Genomic DNA, 18,019 nt, shown 5'->3' on the forward strand with positions numbered 1-18,019 from the left:
TCCTTTTATTTTTTTTCATTTTTTGTAAAGGCTGATACTAGAATCATGTTTCCAAAACACTAATATGTGCTGCTGCTGAAAATCAGCTGAGAGGCGCATTTTGCTGTGGGCATTCAACACTCCCTAGATTCACCCAGTTTATCATCACCTTTACACACTTGATAATCTATAACCTACATTTAGACTTGCTGAATCCTTTTTCCAGCTTTTCCCAGTGCCTCTGGGGGGATCTTTCATACTGGGAGAGAGAAGGGTATAGAGGAGAGGAGAGGAGAGGAGAGGAGAGGAGAGGAGGGAAACCACTGGGAGTGACTGGGTGTTGGCAGTCAGGCTGCTGGATGTGGTTTGTGAGGCCTCTATCTCCAATCCCAGCTTGTTAAAGAAATAATGTGCAGCAGCACTTCATTTAATGGCAAATCCACTTCTGAGACCAGTGCAATTTTGTCTCCTGGTCAGAATTACAAACATTTGATTGATCTCTTGAACCAGAGTAATAGTGACCACTGCGCCTCATGGTAGCTTGAAATCCCTGAACACACCCAAGCCAGTGTGTGCGTGCGTGCGTGTGTGTGTGTGTGTGTGTGTGTGTGTGTATGTGTGTGCGTGTGCGTGTGTGTAACAGAGAGAAAAAGTCTCAGCCTGCAGAGTAACTCACTTGAGAACAATATAAAAAAAACTTGCGTGTAAAATGACTCATTAATTCACATCAAATCTCTGTGATTCAGATTAGTTTTTATAGAAATAACGAAAAACCCAGAAAGGATTGTAAACACCGGCTGCATCATTCGTCTACATGTAAATTGCTGCTCTAATTCTGAATTTCCAATCATGTGAAAATAAATGGCAAATGAAAAATCCCATCATGCACTGTAATAATGGAGCAAGCACGTCAGTGTTTGAGCGTTTTCATAACAAATCAGGCATAAAAATGCTATTAGGCTCTTAGAAATCCTGCAATTTCCATTGTTATTTCACAGTCTACAACCGGTAGTGTTGTGCCTGAGGTTTTATTACATCTTCAGAGAGTCATCGAGGTTGAGAAACAGCCCTGTTAGATGGAGGAACCAAGTCGGTCCGAGTCCTGCAAGTTCTCACTAAGCACATTTTCTTATTTGCCGTCCATGTACCTGCCATATACCTGCAATGATACTGGCATTGTTTTGCTCTCGTTTGGACTCAATGTGATCCGCAATAGGTCCTCTGAGGCTGACACTTCTTTATTCCACATGGCTGAACAGGAGAAGAGGGATTACGCACCTAAATTGTGGTCTGTTTATATCCCCGGAAGGTGTTTTTTTCTCGAAGGAAAGCATCGTAGTTCTCCTTTGAATTAAAAAACGGGCACTTTCTGTTTTTTATAACTTAAAAAATGCTATATAAATACGCAAAAATCACCCTATAAAGTAACCCCGTGGAGCGTGTGCACTTGTCGCCCGGCAGCCTGGCTGAACAGAAAACAAGCCTCCGGGGCTGCGTGGAGAGAGACTGGTACTAGGCTATAAGCGCACCTTAAAGTTTGAAATAAACAAAGAAATCTTACCTTCAGCTCATGAATGGATGTGCCGGAGTGGTTTCACAGCTCTGTCTGTTAGTAATCCATGAGGTTTGGCTCTCAAAGCAGTTCAGACGGTGCTCGTTTACGGAATAACAATACGAGCGCTACTTTTCTTCATGCGCTTCTTTTTGTTACATGCCGCGCTCAAATCACACCTCTTCAAATCGGAATATCCATCGGAAATCCACACTAGAGAAAGAAAGAAAACACACCCTCAATGTTTTGGCTTTTAAACTCCCCCTCAGGTAAAACTGAACGAACCGGGTGTCCCACAACAAACAGAACTAGCTACGGAGCTGAGAGCAGTCCCTTCCATACAAGCCGACGGTCATCCTATTTGGAGATGAAGCTTCTTAGCAGACAGACTGGAGCGGAGCGCAGCGATCCCAGCTGTCACCCACCAGCTACACACACACACACACACACACACATGCATAGGGAGGAGCCTCGTCCTTGGATCGGGAGGTATTGTGTCAATGGGTGCCAGTTATGGACAACTGTATTTCTATTTTTACGCAGAGGCATTTCATAAGAATGCGCGTCGGACAAGGAGAAAGCCTGCATGGGCGCTATTAATAGTTTCTTTTTTTTTTAAAACAATATATTTATTGAGTTTTTTCCCCTTTTTCCCCCCTACAAATTATAGAACCCAATCAATACAGACAGCAATACACATTGATCCCCGACCCCTGCCCCCCCCAAGATAATTGCATGAATAAACTTAGCATATATGATAACAAAATAACAGTAGTCACAATTGTGATAAATAAGTGAAGAAAATTAAAAATAAATACATTTTAAAAAAAATTAAAAAAGGAAGAAAGAACATATTTATTCATATATATACATATATATGTATATATATTCATATATACATACATACAAATATAAATAAGTAAAAACAAATAAAGAGAGAGAATTACAGAAGTAATAGTAGTACAAGAGATAGACAAGCTATATACATGCAGTATATTCTCTTAAACAGTCTGACTATGGACAACACCATTAAGAGAAGTACCAGTATGTAAAAAGGTTACAAAGTTACATTTATCAAAGAGCCATGGTGCTATTAATAGTTTTGTCAAGGAATGAAGAAAAAGAAAAATGTTAAGAGGTTATTTGAAATTCAAATAAGATTAACTGTCTTTTTGTATAGACACGCAGGCTGGTCTGCTGGCTCTGTTTCATGTGAACTGTCATCGGTGATTTTGAAGACACAATAAAGATGCAGGTCGTTTTTTTGTGCGCAGCCGATGCGAATCGGTATGTGATCACGTTCAAAGCGTCTCTCTTGTCTATTCTCTCTGGTCTCTGGACTGGACTGGCCTTTCTTTCCTGGTGGTCCCTTCCTGGTCCCAGGCTGCCTGGCACGCGCGCACACGCACAAACACATGCTTTGCATTGGGTCGTTGGGTTTCTAACAAATTGGCCCTTACTTTGCTTCTCGGCCCTGATCTCATCAGAGGGGCCATCAGGTGAAGTCTGAAAACAACAGCAAAGTTCAAAAAGTTGTTTGTTTGGATTTATGGTACATTGAGGCTACGATCTGATGTTAGGGATGCATGCTCCACATACTCTCTCTCTCTCACACACACACACACACACACACACGCACACGCACACACACACACACACACACACAGACACACACACACCTTAAAGCTGAAGTAGGCGAGATTGGAACAAATATGATTAAAAAAAGTTATTTTATAAAACGGTCGCTATATTGTGACAGTAGTACATGAAACAGGTAACCTGAAAAAAGTCATGTGCCTCTGTGTCCTCTGGTGCTCCTAACGGCATCGGCAAGCTTTCACAGACCGGAGGAAAACAAGCAGTAAGAGCTGATCTGAGGTCTGCTGTCCAGCTGCCGTCTATGAGAGCCGGCTGACAATCATTCGCAAACTCCGACCAAACGGTCAAACTAGGCGGCGCTAATCAAATATGAATCAATATTATGTTACTGTAATGCCTATTTCTCTCATCAAATGTTTCCAGAACAATCTTGTAGTGCACGGTTTAGCTGTAAAATGAGAAAATTTGTTCACCGCCATTGTGAAATCTAGTGAAGGAACGCCAAGTTCCGGTCACATGACCGGAGCACAGCCAATAGGAACGCTCTCTCAATGAAATTACCTGTGATTGGTCAAAGTCTAAAGTCTATTTAGATTTTCTAAAGCCTGAAAACAGAGCCATGAGGAGGTGCAGAAGTCTAGTTATCTCAGAACACTTGAATTACAATATGCTGAATTTGGTTATTTTTGCCCAATCATGCCCAAAAAAAATCTGCCTACTGGAGCTTTAAACCAAGCCAAAATGAACATCAGTTTGTCAGATTGAAAAGTGCAAGCCTGCCACAAAACACAAACACTTGCACACGCTCTCAGACGCATGAAGACACATTACATTACAGTGTGCACACACCTGTGTAGACATCATATATAGATGAGCTCCAGAGGGACAAAGCTAGTGTGTGTGTGTGAGGCTTTGCGCTTATCATTATATAATAACAGGCCACCTGTGAAAGCAGTAGTGTGTGTGTGTGTAATTGTGCTCCTGAGTAGTGGCCTGTCAGGCACTATTGCCGTCTTGTTACTGTAACCGCTCCGTACAGTGCTGCCTCCACAGGCCCAATATGCCAAACACTATACTGTTGTTCTGTGATGTAAACTAATGTGCTCATGCCTGCCAATCCTCCCCTCATCTGATATCATTTAATTTGCTTTAAAAGCAAAACTCATTTGCCATCAGGCAGGGCTGTGCACGTTATGAGAAAACATAATCAGTCTTGTTTCTCCCAGGCAGATTTGGATTCTGCCTGCGTGGTTTGTTACAAAATATCTTATTATAGGTAAAATGTGGCTGAGGCATATGCAAATATAAACACTTCTTTAGCAATTACAGTAAGTGCCTGCAGTGCATTCATATATCATATATCTCATTTTACAGTATAATGTTCAGCAGGCTCGTTGGAGCTCATTAAAATTCTGTGCGAGCAATGTGTCTGAGTGCACATTTACCGTGTGCCGATGACACATGCAGGTGAATCATTATGGATACCAAACAACAAAACCAGATGAGAAAAAAACATTTTGATCTGATAACATCAATGCAAATGCTGCAAGGCTCTAACCAAAACAAACTATATACAAAACCTTCGCTATTTCACACACTCTAACTCTTTGTTCTCTCTATCTCACTCGCTCTCTCTCTCACGCTCTCACACACACTTTGAAGTGGAAGAGAGTTGCTAAGTGTGGGAGGCGGGCAGGGTATAATTCGAGCTCAATAATGTCAAGATACACACCAGTTAGTTTGAACTGTGGAAATATGCTCGTGTCAGAGCTTATCTCGCTCATCTTGCTAAAGTTGTCCCAGGCGCATTAGGACTCTGTGTGTGTGGAGGAGAGGCAGTTAGAGCAACCATCACATCCCGGACTGGGACAGATAGCAGGCACACTCCAGAGATTCAGCAGGGACCCGGCTCAGCTCCATTTTCTCAGCTTTCTTTCTAGACTACAGCGGCTCTCTTCTCCCCTCCAGCTCCTAGAACTTGATCTGAACATTACCTTCCCATGTGTCACAGACATCTTCTGCTCATTTTACTGGCCTACAGTATTTCCTGCAACTAATTGACACCCTCGTGCTGGCTTGAGAAGATACTAAAGGAACTGCACCCACTTTCCTCTCTAGACACCATTAAAATCTTTGTAACAACATGCAGCAATTTCCTGTGTCTCTGACACTTCACCCCTCTTCTCCTCCTTTCTCCCTGTCAACGACAAGCTGTCACACCACACCAGTGTTGGATGGAAGTACTCGGATCCTTTACTGAAATGAAAGTATACCAATACATTAAAGGTACTTCATTACAAGTATAGGGCTGTCATGATATCAGATTTTCACTATACACAATTATTGTGGCCAAACTTCACGATAACAATATTATAATAACTACAGAAAATTAGAAGAAAAAAAATGCTACCAGTCAAATTCATCTTTAACAATGTTTAATGTGTGTTTGTCTCTTTTTAGGCAAATTAATTACACTCAAAATACAAGTATAGTCAGGTGGAGAGAAAGTCTGTAACCATGAGGAATTATTAAGAGGCGCTGGATTATTTATATGATAATATCATGTGTGTATTGTTAACATGATATAATAGACAACATTAAGTCAGTGTATTCTGTTACAGATAGTGAGAAGTTCTCTTGGTTAGCATTCATGTCATTTTGCTGAGTTGTGTTTTCTTGGTAAGACATTTACTAATGACATGCATTACTAATAGACAATGACCCTGATGAAGACCTATGTCGGTCGCAACGCATTGGTCATTTTAAACAATTATTGCCATGTAAAATAAAGGCATTTAAATTTAGTTCGCACTCTACAGTGTGCCTTGGATTATTTTTGAAGGAGACTTGTATTTAGTACTTTTTGAGGTCATATTCCACCCACGCAATGAGCCCTTCACAAGATTGAATAAGCACAGTATATCTAAAGGATCCAAAGAGCACCTGTATGTGATTACCACAAAAGACCCAGCAGCGCTTCTACTCACTTGTCTGAAAGACATTTATTAAGTTGAATAAACTAAAGCATAATTAGATGGAATTGAGGAGAATTTTGGTCATGTTGCTGTGTGGTATGCTGGTGCCAGGGTTTTACATGTGCAGCAGCTAAAAGGATTGAATGTATAGTAATCTTGAAGATAATGTAAATTCATTCATTTTCATTTTTTTTTCGAGATCAGGAATATTAGTCTGGTAATATTTTCATTTAAAAGAGAATAATTAAATGTTGCCTTGTTTATGCAGGTTGTGTTTTTTGATGATTTGTGAGAGAATTGGACAAATCGGCGATGGACACTGGCAGAGGACGTAGGACAGAAGAGCCGAGGACATACAGCGGGTGTGCAGTGGAGTGTCTCACCAGTCAAGAGGACTGATTCACTCCACCGTCTCCATTACATCGTACAGGTAAGAGCTGCACACCACACTCCATTTAAAGGAAAAAAACACACTACCCGGGTATATAAACATTGGTTTTATTTGATTTGGTTTGTTATTTTTTCAGAGCTAGTAGAAATACCACAAAATTGTAGTTAAGTACAGTACAGTACTAAATAAATGTACTTACTTGCCACCATTGCACCACAATCTGTTATTTCTAAATAGTCATGTAAAATGAAGAAATTCACAGTAAACCATGCTGCATATATAAAGGCTCACACTCGCTTGTATTGAGATATACTGTATATTCAGATCCTTTACTAGTGTAAATTAAAGTAGAAACACCATACTGTATGTACGTATACTCGATTACAAGTAAAAGCCCTGCATTAAAAACTTTACTCAAGTAAAAATACACAAGTATTAGCAGATAATACACAAGTATTATCAGATAAATGTAAAAGTACTGGAAAAAGGTATGCAAATGCATCATGTTTTATAAGATGATTAAATGTTTTGTATGTAAAATCGGAATCTGCATACTAACTAACTATAGCTGTGGAATTATTGGTAAAAGGTGCAATACTTCACTCTAAAATGTAGTGAATGAGAAGTAGCATATAATGGAAATACCCAAGTAAAAAGTAAAGAAACACCTCAACATGATAGGCCTACTGGAGTACAGTACTTGTTTATGTATGTGTTTACGTTCCATCACTGCGGTAGACATCCTAACATTCAATTTGTACGTACGTTTATACTTAATGAGACATAAGTCAAACACATCGTACTCACAATCTCCACTTCACATGATACTTGTTACGAAATAACAAACCCACAGACAGCCTGTAGTGTGTCTCTTCAGGTTTGGGCCTCAGCCTGCTCGAGTCACAGGTGTTTTGTTGTTGCTTTTATATCACAATATGATGCCGGTGACGGGATGTCCGTTTGAAGCCTGCTGAGCTGTGTGTTTTACAGCTGGACCACTGGAGGAGCATCATTTGTGCTGCTGCTGCTGCCGGAGTCCTAATGGCTGCTGCTCACCTGTGGATCATACAGACAGCTGAGAAAGCAACAGAGCCCATTTACAGTAGTAACTGCCATTGTACTGTTGCAGGCCAATCACTGAATCTGTCTGCTACCTCTCCTCTTAGTTCTTTAATGGGCACTGCAGCCTGTTTAGTTTCCCCAAAGGGTGTAAAGTGGAAAAGAGTAAACATGTAGTTACATCTAGAAATTGTGGCTCTACACTGCTGATTGCTAAACTTTCCCATATGTGACCTCTGGGAGCATGACAGCTGTATCTGTATTCAGAGCATAGACTGTATTCGGCTGTTTCTGTCATCTCATATAATTGATGCTCACTTGTGGATCGTGCTGAAAACAGACAGGAAAGTGGGGATTATAAGGATCTAGTCCAACAGTGGTAAACAGCCACAGGCTTGAAAGTGATACTCTGGGTTTTTGGATGCATTGTCCAGATTCAGTTCACTGTATGAGTCTGCAACATTCATAAGGGGGATCATAATATTATATTAAAGTAGAAGCACTGTTATTTTGCTAGGTGGTTATTTTAGTACAGGTAAAGTAAGGTAAAGGCCAAATTTAGTAAAAAGTAACTCATTCAAAGTGCACTCAGATTTTCAGAGCATTAATATAGCTACAAACAACTATCTGATATGTAAAGATATAGAGGAGTAATGTCTACCTGAGCAGAGAATGAAGTCACTCTCCCTCTGTGTGTGTTGTTATCTGAGCTTTTCCTCGTATTGTTGACATATCCGGGCCAGCCGCACGTGCCTTTTAGTGCATGTGAGCGTGCCCCACTGGCTAGTTCATGGCCGCTGCTCTCGTACGACGTTTACAGCTGATAACGTTGTCCCGACCGACGGCGCACGCATCCTCCATTTCCCCCTCAGGTAAACACTGTTAGCTCTGACAGCAATGTTGCCGTTGTTTTCACTGTTAGCGCTGTAGGGCTTCAACTAACCATTATTTTCATTGGCGATTATTCTGATGATTATTTTCTCGATTAATCGATTAGTTGTCTGGTCTATAAAATGTCAGAAAATGGTGAAAAATGTCGATCAATGTTTCCCAAAGATGATGTCCTCAAATGTCTTGTTTTGTCCACAACTCAAAGATAATCAGTTTACTGTCATAGAGGAGTAAAGAAACCAGAAAATATTCACATTTGAGAAGCTGGAATCAGAGTATTTTTCCTTCTTTTTTTTTTTTTAATTACTCAAACTGATTAATTCCATCCATCCATTATCCCTAACCGCTTATCCCATTCGGGGTCGTGGGGGTGCTGGAGCCAATCCCAGTTGACATGCTGGCAGGGTACACCCTGGACAGGTCACCAGACTATCACAGACAGTACATAGAGACAGACAACCATTCACATCTACGGGCAATTTAGAGTCAACAATTAACCTAACCTGCATGTCTTTGGACTGTGGGAGGAAACCGGAGAACCCAGAGAAAACCCACGCCAACCCAGGGAGAACATGCAAACTCCACACAGAAGAGCCCCAAGCCGGATTTGAATCTGCAACCCCCTAGCTGTGAGGCAACAGTGCTAACCACTGCACCACCATGCAGCCACTGATTAATTCATTATCAAAATAGTTGTAGATTAATTTAATAGTTGACAACTAATTTTTTAATCGTTGCAGCTCTAGTTAGCACCGTTAGCTGAGCCGTGCAGAGGCAATAGAAATGCTCCCAATCTCGCATTTACTGTAGCACCTTTAAAGGAACTGTTTGTAACTTCTTACGCTCACACTCTTATAAAACTTTGCGGGTCGGTGTCCCATGCGCACTTGCGTGTGCACATGCTAGTGAAGCCCGTCCTGCCAAACAGTGTCAACTAATCCTGCTCCAGCCCCCCCGACCGCAGCCAGAGGACACAGGGGAGACCATACCTATGGTCTCCAGGGCCGGAGTTGATGCTGTGTCTGCTCCGCTGCCTGCCTGCTTGCCTTCACTCACACACCGCGCTCGTTCTCACTCGCTCAGCTCGCTCCACCTCATGTTCAAGCGCGCACACTACACACTGCAGAAGAGTAAGTTTAGCTTTGCGAATATCTAGTGAATGTACAGTGGACGTTTGTGCAGAAATGAATGCTGCAACTCCTCCAGACCAACAGAGATTTCCCGTGTCGTTTCCTGCTGCTGAGTGAATAGACAGGGCTCCGGAGCGAGTAACGTTATCGTCTCTGACCAAAACTCCGGTGTCTCCCGTGTTCCTTCTGACCGCGGTCGGAAGGCTGAAGCAGGAAACACAGTATCAGCATTGATTCATTGAGAGAGCTTTGCCTGGCCAGCTAACATTACTGCTATGCGGGCGAAAAATAGAATGATATTGTGGTTTTAGCTGACGTGTGTCGCCTCACTGTGTTGATCGATGATCGTTCATGTCTATGTAGAGCCAGCACAAGCGCGAGTGTGAGCAACAGGACGGTGACTTTCGTTGACTTAACGGCCACAGGTGTCATTGTTAACAAGCAATTTCTGATTCTTACATATAGTCCCTTTAAGTTACTGCCTTTTTTACAGAAGGGAACTCTTTGATATAATCTTTTATGTGCATTTCTAAAAGTTACCTGGAAAAAAAAACTATGAGTGACTCACTGTGAATGGCAGCAGGCCAGTTAATCAACCGAAGAGTCTGTAATGATATTACACAGCTGGACAGTCTGCTGAGACAATATGTCACAAAGTAGGCTACAAAAGACTGCTTTGGAGGAAAAATATATATTTTCAGAGAAATAGCTGATATTCAGAAAGCTCAAATATTCAAAAACACTATTTTCACACAAGAAAAATGCTCAACTACTGTACAAGCACAGACTTCTTAGTAGTTATGAAGTATGAAGTGATATTTAACCCATGGGGATTAATGAGGTACATATCATGAATACAGTAAGTCCAGTTATTCACTTTCTCTGGACACAAATGTAATTTTTTATAAAAAGTGCCCTACTGTATATTGAAGATATTTTAGAGAAATTGCTATGTAAATGTGCTGTTTGTTGTATATTACCAAAGCTCCCCAAGTCAATGCAAAATATTATAGGAAGTAAAAATGAATAAAATTACAGTATAAATAACTTATAGCGTTCCTGTTGTACACTTACACAGTTTTTCATCAGAATAAACAAATGTTTGTATGAACAAATATGTAAAAATATGGACTCTAGAAAAGTTTAAATGAATAATTGTACAACCTGCACAGAGCATAGGAAAATTAAGTGTTCCCCACAGTTACACATTTTGCTCAACGGTCTGCACAGGTGTCCCAGCTGTATTTTAGGCACTTAGGCTTAATAGAGGGAAATAATTTAGCTGTTGCCACTACACATTTTTCACTCCAAAACCCTTGAGTCTTTTTGCAGCAGAGGTTCATCAAACAATATCAAAACTGAACTAATATACAAACTAAACTCTAGAAAGTATACAATATGAATCCATAGGTGTTTAAACAGCAAAAAAAAAGAATCAATTAGCACATGGTCCACAATTTGAAAATAACTATTGTATCACAGCAACTAAAGCCAAATCAGAAACTATCATAACACCAGTAATAGATATAGCAGACACCCAGTTATATATAATATAGTATATGTACAATAGTGGACACCATCCACATCTGTCTGCATAATTCATACTGGTGTTCCAAGTCTTGCTATCGACTAAAATTGCAAAAAAGAAAATGCACTTAACTAAGAATTTGTTGGCCGATATTTTGTATATTTATCTGTGTATTTCCAGTGTGCATGAGTACATTGTTAACCTACGTGTTTGGGTTACTAAAGAGCAATATTCAATAGATCTTGCATGATGGAGTGTCAGTTTCTACATAAATTTACATTAAAAAAAAACAGAAGAAATCGAGATACTGTTGCCTCTGAGCTGCTGAATAATGATCATTAGTTATCTCAAGCAGGGAGATGTCACTCCTGCATGCACTCATATGAATGTATGTGTGCACATTGACTCAGATTACCACACACAAATGCATGTATACAGTACTTGCAGTTGTAAGCTTCGAATATATCATAAGAAAGCAGTGTAGAGAGTGACAGTCAGATGCCCTAGTTATGAATGCAATGTTGTAAAGATCCCTCACCCACCCACACACACACACACACACACACACATGATATATATGTGATACAAATACACACACAGTTTCGATGGTTATATATTATGATAATTAATAGACAATAGTAAGAATCACAGGAACTAAGAATCACCAGTGTCACAGGAAGAGCATTCACTTTTTTTTAGCACCATCCAACTGGCAAGTAACACTTTCACACCATTTTAATTGGTCTCCAAGAAAATTCTAGTTGACTGAATCTTTTTTTTTTCTACTCTTTCACTGCTGCTGGCAGCAAAAGGTTTTGAATAACTGATTTCTTATTCAGAGATATTTGCTGCCAAAGTTTCATAAAGCCACATAAACATACGCATCACTATTTTCACCTCATGGACAAGTATGGGCAACCCTTGACGTGTGTGTGAATGTTCATTTAGCAATATAATGATATTTTATTATCATTAGTTATAGTTAACTTGCTGCAGTAGTTTTATGCTGCTATGTTTTTGCATATTGGCCGACAGCGTCCTGCTTTATCTGACTGTCTAGTTGGCATTTCTAAACCAGCAGAGGTACCTTTATCTGGAGGCCATGCTCTCTGCTACTATCAGTGAATATGCAGTAATATGAAAATATGATGACATAATACAGGGATGAAATATATTCTCTCTTACTCACTGCTAAAACTGTATTTCTATGCTGTAAATATGTAGTCAACAGTTGCCAAAAATATTATTAGCCTGAGTAGAAATTGGCTCTGAGTGTAAGCCGGAGGCATCTACGTCAGCATATACGGTATATACTGAATATGTGTGTGTGTGTCTGACCTGTAATGGTAAAATGATGTAAAGCATGGCTGAGTAAGGTACAGTGAGCACAGTACTGTAAGACAGACCACACACACACATACACACACACACACAACAGCCTGCTGGGCGGCACCCCGGCCAGCTTCAGTTTCCTCTGTGCATCCAGGTTTGCATGAAAGCCATGAATAAGTCAGCATTTCTGCATGATAGGTCTGTAACTAGGAGTGACAGTTAGAGAGCATAGTCTTAAGAATCTCAGATGGGACTCAGTGTGTGTGTGTGTGTGTGTGTGTGTGTGTGTGTGTGTGTGTGTGTGTGTGTCGGTGTGGGGGGGCAGAGTGCTTGTGAACATGAGCCTGTGTCCTCCCCCTTCCCTCATCTACCTCACAAATGGACGTCAAGCTGCTGATGAGGTCTGAAAAAGAGAGAGAAAGAGGTTTTCGGCGTCAGTAGCATATGGGGCTGTAGATTGAGGAGGGAATTTCACCAAAGGTTCGGGTAAACAAACTGGGTCATTGCATAAACAAACGGCAATATCTCTGGCTTTCTTTTTATTTATCTGCGGCAAAATATTCTAAACTCAAGGTTCACTTTTTTCCAGAAATTTTGATCGCATTCACATTTTCAGCGGATGGACCTTGCTGACGCGTAGGGCCTCCCCATCTTAGTCTATTAGTCGACTAATCGGTCTTTTTGGTCTTAGTCAACTAAGATTTCTTCAGTCGATTAATCATTTTTTTATGCTTTTTTCATGCTGAATGACTTCTTTCCAAGAAACTTATGAGCACAGCTCTGGTAAACACAGATTTAAAGTGGTGCTTTTGCGCGATTCTTTGTGGATTAAATCAACTAATCGATTAGGCAACAAAATCGTAAGAGTGTTAGTCGACTAAGAATTTCTTTGGTCAAGGATAGCCCTACTGAGGGGTCATCACTTGACATAAGTAAGGAACTTCAGTCGAGTGATTACAAGTAGTCGTACATGGGGGCATGTCATACACACCTGAGCCTCAAGTTTAGAATATTTTATCATTGATAAAAGATTGAATCTCCATGCTCAGATATTATTATTTTGATGTCTTGAATTGTCATCTGATTTAAATGTTGCAACCCCTCTTCTACTTTTTGAAATAGTTTTCATTTTCTCCTCGAGTTTGACCTTTTGACCTTATGCACACTGCACCTACATCAGCAAACAGATAAATGATCACACATAGCTTTTGTTTCATACATCTCATACTCATAGTTTTAGTATTGTTGGGAGTATATTGGTTTCTATTTGTAGCGTGCACAACTTCTTCAGTCACACTTCAGTTTGTCTTTAGATACATTTTCCTTAAGTCATTCTAAATTGTATGTCTTTGTGTTACAGTGCTGAGAGTGCCGGTGCTGGTTGCTGCTGGAGGGACATCTTGTCAGGTCAGTGCAAAAGAGGCACCTCCTAAAGCAGGGTCGTGTCTAGATGGGAACCCGAGACTTGGGAAACTCTTGCGAGACGGTTCGGGTTTAGTGTTGCACGGTATACCGATACTAGAAAGGTATCGCAATACCCTGCCGTTAAAAACGGTACGATACCCCGTTTTATTAGTACCGATACTTTAAGAATGACGAGCCTTGAGTTGCGTCGATGTGCAACCGCGCGGCTGTGTGTGTGTGTGCAGCACTCTGCTCTAGAGGACGCCATTAGGATTGAGATCCCGCGGGAGCAGGCAGTTATAACTTTGCTGCTGTCAAAAAATAAACTGTAGTGATAACCAGAAGAATGGAGTCAACAAGTGAAGTTGAAAAGAAGATTGAAGCAGCTCATGAATCTCTTGCCAGCTGCACAGTCCCGCTCTGAGCTGGTGTCTGTATCAGCAGAACTCCCTTAAAAAAAACAAGGAAATAACAGATTTCTATTTTAAAGATTTTGGGTGATTTTGTTTTGGTCAATTGTTGTAATATTTATACCAATAAACTATTGGTCATCTTTTGATTTGATGGTAGTTTAGCTGGTACTGTTAGTTTGAGTTACCCCTTTGTTTCCGAAATGGTCTGATCAGCCATTAGATAAGTTCCCCTTTGTGGTCAGTTTAGTCTGTTCAGTTTAAGTTATTATAGGCTGAGTTTAGTTCTGTTTATTTTACCCCTTCCATGGGCCCAGAACATCATTGCATATTTTGTAAATTGTTTCATTTTTGGGTAAATAAAACCCTTTTGAAAACCCACCTGTGACTCCTCGTGCCTGCCAGCTCGATCCCTCCTGATGGGGTCCATTTGTAATTTGCTTCCCAGTAGGAGGTGTTGACAACACAGAATTACCTGTACGGTGCTTAAACACTGGCGTATCCCTTGCAATGATGAAATATCCTGATTTTGACTCTGTTTTCTCAAGAGTCTGGGCCTGTGTTCTCTTTTTCCCCCATTACTTGATATGAAGGGGAGCTGATGCACCAAAAGAAACTTTAACAAAATGTGAGGCATAAATTGCCTGTTTTTCCAAATGTATCCCAAACCTGTAAAAATAACATGCATGGATTAGCAGGACTTTTTCATAGAAGCCCCGCGAGACATGTTGGCATTCTAATGTCATATATAATGTAAAATTGCATGCTATCAGGATGTGTTCTATTGCTTTGTATGTTGATAATTTATGTGTTAAATAACCTTTCTTAACTGACCTTCTTGGCCCTGCTCCTTAAGGCTCTCCTCTCACAACCAACCACAGCCCAGTCACAATCTCAAAGTTTGCCCAGTTTTTACATTCTCTCACACATTTTTGCAGGAAACATTGAGCTGACCTTTGTCTCCTTGCTCTGGCTACACGAGCAAGCAAGCTATTTGTGTACACACTGTGCAAGTACAGTGTACCTTCCCTTACCTTGTTGCACCTACGGGTGCATATCAGGTGTTGAGTGGAATTGATTCTATGAGGAAATGATGCCGCAGAGCACAGTATAGCTCGGGAGAACTACAATGGCATACAAAGTGGAAGCAGATGTTCCCCTGACATTGCATATTACTATTCCCATCTTCATCCCAGTCCGCTGATCCAGATCCAAATCCAGATCCAGATTCAACCTCAGTGTCTCAATTGTCTCCCTGAGCTCCAGCTTTAGCTTCACCTGGGCGGCTGGATGTGGTTATAGTAGCTGATTTAATGACGTACACACAGTCCCTACTGAATAAGTCATCTGGCCTCTGCTTACACACCCATGGTGCTCATCTATTTTTCAGTCCAGGACGTTTCTCTGTCTTTCCGTTTCACTCCCAATCTGTCTGCCTGTCTGTCCGTCTGTCTCTTCTGTCTCTGTCCCTTGCTGTGTGTAAATATGATGCTGTTTTAATGCCACCGAACTTCAGTCAGCTACATATTCTGTCATCACTATTGACTACAGTCTTTCTTTTTTTTTAATTTGGAGTCTGCAAGGGTTGTTTCTGTTGCGTTATCTCTACACAGTGGTTGACTGTGGCTGTTTGGGGGTGCATGGAGGAAAGGTCTGTTACAGGAGGGAGAAGGATTTGTTTAAATTGGACTTTGACCTTGAAGAACCACAGTATTTGCATTTACTGCACGCCCTGATAACAGCTTGCTAACTCCGCTCATTGAAGACAATCGTCAAAACAGTCTGCTTCCCGTTTATCACCTCTTGATGTATCATATTCCGTTTCATCCACAGTGTCACAGTGACAGCACCTTTAGATACATAATATTGGGCGCTTTTTTTACGGTGTCATTGGAGAATTAATGCCATTATGATCAAGCTCTCTGCGTTCCCCCACAGACAGACCTTTGCTTTGAACTGCTAAATGATTGATGGGTGAGATGAAAGTGAATGTAGGTCACCGTGGGTGAGGGTCGACAGGAGCAGTATAAATCAGAGAGGCATAATAACCAGATATCATGGAGGATAATGGCCCAACGAGAGCCATTACAGGTATATTCAACAGCCGTAACTCAACAATCTGTCACAGACACTAAACGCTTGATTGCCCATTTCACTACGAACAGATAATTTGATGTTGTAGAAAATATGGACAGTTCGGTGTTTATGATGCGATTCTTGAGATTCTTATGTTGCAATATGCAATATGATATTCCCCTAAATTATGGATCATTTAAGTGAAGGTGATACAAACTTGTGTACTGAATTTGGACATGACTTACAGGCGAGTCTAGTTTCTTTTGACAGGAGATAGAAATTCCTGTGGAAAGTGTTTTTCATCTGTCGTCTCTACACCGCATCTGATTTGTTATCAGATGTGTGTTGTCTGAGAGGATGTATTCTGGACGTCTGCTCTGTGATCTCTCTTTAAATCATGGAAAAATATTCTTGTCTCCTCATTAAGCAAGTTAACTCCGCATTTCCTCAGACAGGAGGAGGCATCCAGACAAAGAATGATGCCAAAGCATCCAGTGATGAAGAGACCTCAAAGTCAAAACACATCTAGACAAATTCAGCTCAAACACAAGTGAACCACGGAGCAGCTTGGTGCTCAAAACAAGGTGGTATGAGGTTGTGCACAACTTTGTGAACTTAAAATCTCATAAGTAAGATGCAAATCACTAACTTCCAGTTTTGAGTGGGATACGTTTTTGCTAAAACATTGACGTGCTGTTTAAAACGTGTATGAAGTTTGCTCTGTTTCCAGGCAGCTGTCGTGCTTTGCTGAGATGGCCGAGAGATTTCACTTTAAATTTGCATGACACCGAATATAAAGAAAAGCATCAAATTATCACCTCTGTTGCTCAGTTTAGCCAATTCCCATACATTATTCTATTACGGTACATTGTTGTGTATCATAAAATATTCATGATGACATAACATCTATATTGCATTACCACTTGCCCCAGATTTTAGCTGTATTTTTGACACACATTAGGCTGCACTCTCAGGCTCACAATACACAGCCAGTCCTCTCCTCCCTTGCTAAAAACTCACCAGAGATCCTCCTCTGACAGAATTTGGTTCAATCTGTGAAAGCAGCAGTGGGTGTATAGTATCTCTGTTGCAATCTAGAGATCAGCTGCAGACTCAACAAAAGATCTCAGAAAGAGGGACCCCTGAGTTCCCTGAATCTGTGAGAGAACATGACAGAGGGAAATTGAGAGTGATGTAGGGCTTTCAAAAGAGCAAAAAAAGAGACAAATAAAAGGCTATGAAAGGAACGAGAACTGGGGAACAGATGGAGAGAAAAAAGATGTGAGAATCATAAAGGCAGAGTTAGAGAAGAGGAAAAAGAAAAGGGGTGGGCGCTCATAAAAAGCTAAAGCTGCTTCCAAGAGTAAAGGTTGAAGAGACAGAAGAGAAAGTTCTGCTGTCAGCACAGAGAGGACGGCAGGTGATGGAGGGATAATGACAGAGGGAGGAGTCTGCTTGACCTCTGCTGACCTCTTCCTGGGAAGAGCTGAGGGAAGTGGGCGCAGCAGCAGTCTTAATGTGATGGGATATCCTGCGGCCCGCCTGCCTGCTAACCCCTCTTCCTCTGACTCTAATGTCTGTTCCCATCGTTTCACAGTCACCTCTGCAGGATGAGGCTGAAGAGCAGCACAAACACAGGAGATACACTCATAGACACCTCATGCAGTGACGCACACACGTCCGCGCGCACGCT

General features: G+C 41.0%; 1 protein-coding gene across 4 annotated transcripts in view; it reads right to left on the minus strand.

Moving 5' to 3' along the window:
* The window catches only part of sema6a (sema domain, transmembrane domain (TM), and cytoplasmic domain, (semaphorin) 6A), a 113,100-nt gene extending 110,836 nt beyond the window's left edge, over positions 1-2,264 (minus strand). For 2 of the 4 annotated variants that reach the window (XM_037777043.1, XM_037777042.1), the window contains exon 1: positions 1,541-2,262. The gene's annotated coding sequence lies outside the window, so the exon portion shown is untranslated. Of the gene's footprint in view, positions 1-1,540 lie in introns of all 4 variants that reach the window. The other 2 variants (XM_037777040.1, XM_037777041.1) reach the window with 2 other exon arrangements.
* Positions 2,265-18,019: the final 15,755 nt, after the last annotated feature.

The sequence above is a fragment of the Sebastes umbrosus genome, chromosome 8 (assembly GCF_015220745.1).
Source record: "Sebastes umbrosus isolate fSebUmb1 chromosome 8, fSebUmb1.pri, whole genome shotgun sequence".
Taxonomy (NCBI): domain Eukaryota; kingdom Metazoa; phylum Chordata; class Actinopteri; order Perciformes; family Sebastidae; genus Sebastes; species Sebastes umbrosus.